Raw genomic sequence first — 5,114 nt, 5'->3', positions numbered from 1 at the left:
TGGGGTTAAGTGACTTGCCCAGGGTCACACAGCTAGTAAGTGTTAAGTGTCTGAGGCAGGATTTGAACTCAGTTCCTCCTGAATCCAGGGCTGGTGCTCTATCCACTGTACCACCTAGCTGCCCCACATAGATTAACTCTTGCATTCACTTGAATACTTAGAGACTGTTGGACCATTGTAAGGTTATTAACTGGCCTAAATTCAATATTGTTGTGTGTCAAGACTAGGGAGGCTGGAGGAGAGAGAGACACAGAGAGAGAGACAGAGAGAGAACAGCTAGTTAGTACAGCAGTCAGAACACATACAACATTCATTAATTAAATTAGCCATTTTACATGGGTGCTTTTTGTGGCACCCCAAAACCATTACAATAGCAATATCAAACATCAATGATTATGGATCACCATAATAGACATAATACTCAAGGTCTGCCATGTGCCACTCAAGGTGGGCCATGTGCATGCACAAGTATGCTGCACCCAAAACCCAGATTGAAAGGAAAAAGAAAGGGAAGGTGCCTGCTGCCATCTCAAAGCCAGTTGGTGGGGAAAAGAATGAAGGAAATCGAGTGGTGAAGATCCACAAAATGCCTAGGTATTACCCTACTGAGGATGTGCCTAGAAAGCTGCTAAGTCACTGGCAAAAAGCCTTTTAGCCAGCCTGTGGGGATACTCCAATCTAGCATCACCCCAGACACGGTTCTGATCATGCTCACTGGCCGCCACAGGGGCAAGCGAGTGGTTTTTCTGAAGCAGCTGGCTAGTGGCTTGCTACTGATGACTGGACCTCTGACTGTTAACTGTGTTCCTCTGCGAAGAAGCCATCAGAAATTTGTCATTGCCACCTCTACCAGGCTTCACCTTTCAGGTGTGAAAATTCCAAATCATCTTACTGAAGCTTACTTCAAGAAGAAGAGGCTCTGCAAACCTAGACACCAAGAAGGAGGGATTTTTGACACAGAGAAAGATAAATATGAGATTACAGAGCAGTGTAAGGCTGACCAGAAAGCAGTGGACTCTCAGATCCTGCCCCAAATCAAGAAGATTCCTCAGCTCCGTGGCTACCTGTGTTCTGAATTCTCTCTCTCCAATGGAGTCTATCTTCACAAACTGGTGTTTTAAATGCCTAGAAGAGAACTCTTATTAAAATATTTGGAATAAGAAAAAAAATCCAATGAGAGATTATAGTAAATTACTTTTTCTACCCAAGAACTATACAGAGTCAGCCAGAAGACTCCTTGTAACAGGAATTTGCCAGCATAGGCTTAAAAATAAAGTCAGTAGCATCCCAGAGTGACCAGATGAATCAGAAAAATGTGTAGCTGGTAAAGCTCTACGTCAAGAGATAAGAAAAATGGAGGGCTCCCTCAAGAAATCCCTGGCACATTGAGGCAGCTAGGTGGCATAGTGGATAGAGCACCGGCCCTGGAGTCAGGAGTACCTGAGTTCAAATCCGGCCTCAGACACTTAACACTTACTAGCTGTGTGACCCTGAGCAAGTCACTTAACCCCAATTGCCTCACTTAAAAAAAAAAAAAAGAAATCCCTGGCACAGTTAGAAAGCCTCAGGGTCTGGAAGAATCTATAGTGGAGAAACTGGAAGCCACCCATGTGACTCTAGAGCACTGAGGTGAGCCCAGGAATTACGAGGTCCTTGGCAATCTCTCCTGAAATACCACAGAGTATCCTTCAGGAACGTCAGTTCCAGTACTCTGAACCGCAAAGATCCAGTGGGGCCTAACCCTGAGAGACAGAGGTCAACACAGGAACTCAAGTGAGCCAGAATGAGACCAATATTGGTCAACAAGGGTCCCTTCATAACTTTAATGTCTTCAGTGTGTGTTGGGGTAATTAAGTAAGGAAAACAGAGGATATGGAAGTGGGATTAGTTCTATTCCGAAGGGCTTAAAGAGGGAAATAGAAGGGAGGATAAAAGTACTACGGGAGTGTAGAAAGGAAGAAGAAGGGGATAAAGCTTGCTATTTCTTATAATTGGGGCTTCATGAAAAGACTATATAAACAGGAAAGAGTTAGGGGAGCAGACATAGTCAGAAAGACCTGAGTTCAAATGCAGCCTCACACTAGCTCAGTGACACAAAGCAAATCACTTAACCTTCATTTGCCTCAGATTCCCCATCTGTAAAATGGGGATAATAATTGTACCTACCTTGCAGGGGTGATTTGAGGATCAAATGAAATAATAATTGCAAAGAACTTAGTACAGCAACTGATGCATAATAAAGGCTATATAAATGTTAGCTATTATTGTTATTATTAAATGGTTAAAGGAGAGCTTACAATACCTATGCACATGGATTTTTGAGGGGGGGCAATGAGGGTTAAGTGACTTACCCAGGGTCACACAGCTAGTCAGTGTGTCTGAGACCAGATTTGAACTCAGGTCCTCCTGAATCCAGGGCTGGTACTTTATACACTGTGCCACCTAGCTGCCCCCTACACACATAATTTAACATAAAAGTACATCAGATTCAACAGAAAAACAAGTGCAGATAGGATTGGAGGGGATAAAAGGGGGCTTAATACATGGGAAGAGTCTCAAAATAAGGTTCCGTATCTTTAAGAGGGAAATACAAAGAAAAAAAGTAAAAGAAAATGACTGGATTCTAAAGAGGTATCCATCAATTGGGAAATGGCTGGACAAATCGTGGCAGATGGATGTAATGGAATAATATTGCATTTTAAGAAATGAAAAGATGATTTAAGAGAATTCTGGGGAGTATGAACTGGTACTGTATGGGGCTAAAATTCTAGCTAGTCTGTCTAAAATATCCAATGAGTGGTCACCAGTAAATTATAAGCTTTAGCAAGAGTTAGACTTTTAAGCATTTATTAAGGAGAATAAGAATTTGGTGAAGAGAAAGAGACAGGCCTAGATTCATCTATCTATTAAAGGGAGAGCACGTTTCTTGCTCCCTTCTCCACTGAGTCCTGAGGAAAGAGAGTGAGAGAGCCAGCCTCGCCCCCTCTTCCTCCCACAAGTAAATGGCACTTCCTGACACCAAAGAAAAGCTACATGGCCTTGCCCTCAGAGACCTTCTCCTCATGGTGGAGCTTTTCTACAGTGAGTCTCCAGCAAGTGGCGTCATTCCAATTGTTACAGTACAGAATGAAATAAGCAGTACTAGGAGAACAATTTATACAAGGACAATAAACATTGAATAGAAAAACAATTTTGAAAGACTCTAATTGAAGCTCTCACTAATTATGTCTCCAGAGGACCTATGATGAAGCATCTCCTGACACTAAGGTGATGGATTCAAGTTGTGTAATACTCCTTTTGCTCCACTCTTCTTAATTTTTTAGTTAGGGTTTTATTTTGTTTTTATCTCAATCAAAGTTTTTAATTGGGTAAGTGACAGGGTCAATTAAGAATAAAGATGCTAGTGGTGCAGTGGATAAAGCACCAGCCATGGATTCAGAAGGACCTGAGTTCAAATCTGACCTCAGATACTTGACTGCTTACTAGCTGTGTGACCCTGGGCAAGTCACTTAACCCTCATTGTCCTGCCAAAACAAAAAAAAAAAAACAAAAAACAAAAACAAAAAAAAACCCCAAAGCAAAAACAAAAAAAGAATAAAGATGCTAAAAAAGAGGTCTACTGAAATAGTTTTTTAAAAATATGCGGAAGAGAACAGAAGGAAGTTCAGAAGGAATCACGGATAGGCAGGGCAGTTTTGAAAGGAATGTGTGGAATTGATATATACTTTAAAAACAAGATAGTGATAGGAAATGGAGATTCACTGTTTCCTATGTAATCTTCTTTTTGTGTTTTATGGTATATGTGGAAATGCTCTTTCTTATGATAAGTTCAAAATTTTGGTTTTTTAACACAGTAAACATTTTTTCCCAATAACAATAAAAATATGGAATGCTTCATGAATTTGTGTCATCCTTGCACAGGGTCCATGCTAATCTTCTCTGTATCGTTCCAATTTTAGTATATGTGCTGCCAAAGTGAGAATGATCATAAATATTTTTATTTAAGGTTCTGAGTTCCAAATTTTATGCTTACTTCCCTCCCTCCCTTCCTTCCTTCCTGAGGCAGTAAGCAATCAGGTATAGGTAGGTATACATGAACAATTATGTAAAACATTACCGTATTAGCCATTTTTTTTTTTTTTAGTGAGGCAGTTGGGGTTAAGTGACTTGCCCAGGGTCACACAGCTAGTAAGTGTGTGTTAAGTGTCTGAGGCCGGATTTGAACTCAGGTACTCCTGAATCCAGGGCCGGTGCTCTATCCACTGCGCCATCTAGCTGCCCCTGTATTAGCCATTTTGTATAATAAAACTTGAATAAAAATGAAGGAAAGTGAAAAATAGCCTGCTTCAGTCTGTGTTCCATCAAAATCAGTTCTTTCTTTGGAGGCGGATAGTATATTTCATGATTAGTCGTTTGGAACTGTCTTGGAGAATAGCTGTCATTCACAGTTCTTCATCAAACAATATTGCTGTCTCAGTGCACACCATTCTCTTGGTTCGGCTCACTTCACTATACATCAGTTAATACAAGTCTTTCCAGGTCTTTATGAAATCATTCTGCTTCTTTCTTATTTCTTATAGCACAATACTATTCCATTACCATCATATACCACAGCTTGTTTAGCCATTCCCCAATTGATAGGCATTCCTTTGATTTCCAATTCTTAGCCACCAGAAAAAGAGCTACTAGAAATATTTTTGTACAAATAAGTCTTTTCCTCTTTTTTGGGATATCTTTGGGATATAAACCTTAGCATTCGTATAGCTGGATCAAAGGGTATGCACAGTTATATAGCATTTTGGGCATAGTTCCAAATTACTCTCCAGAATGGTTGAATCTTTTCACAACTCCACCAACAGTGGATTAGCATCCTGGTTTTCTCATATCCCCTCCAACATCCAATATTTTCCTTTTTTGTTATATTTGCTACTCTGATAGGCATGAGTTGATACTTCAGAGTTGTTTTAATTCGCATTTCTCTGATCAATTCTGATCTAGAGCATTTTTTCACATGCTTACAGATAGCTTTGATTTCTTTGTCTGAAAACTGCAAAATAAAAATTTTAAAACCTCCAAAGAGGAAAAGCAACAGCCAGACTCCCTGCAGGATGGAA

The 5,114-nt window shown here is 40.2% G+C and overlaps 1 non-coding gene and 1 pseudogene across 1 annotated transcript; one reads left to right on the top strand and one right to left on the bottom strand.

Annotated features, from left to right (window-relative positions):
- The first annotated feature begins 424 nt into the window (after positions 1–424).
- LOC122751519 lies at positions 425–1,121 on the top strand (annotated as a pseudogene).
- A 2,757-nt stretch (positions 1,122–3,878) lies between these two features.
- LOC122752171 lies at positions 3,879–3,983 on the bottom strand. Its single transcript, XR_006355965.1, has one exon. It is a non-coding gene; the product is annotated as a U6 spliceosomal RNA (small nuclear RNA).
- Positions 3,984–5,114: the final 1,131 nt, after the last annotated feature.

The sequence above is a fragment of the Dromiciops gliroides genome, chromosome 3 (genome assembly GCF_019393635.1).
Source record: "Dromiciops gliroides isolate mDroGli1 chromosome 3, mDroGli1.pri, whole genome shotgun sequence".
In the NCBI taxonomy this organism is placed as follows: domain Eukaryota; kingdom Metazoa; phylum Chordata; class Mammalia; order Microbiotheria; family Microbiotheriidae; genus Dromiciops; species Dromiciops gliroides.
Note: the sequence above shows the minus strand (reverse complement) of the source record. Positions and strands in the feature narration are given on the sequence as shown.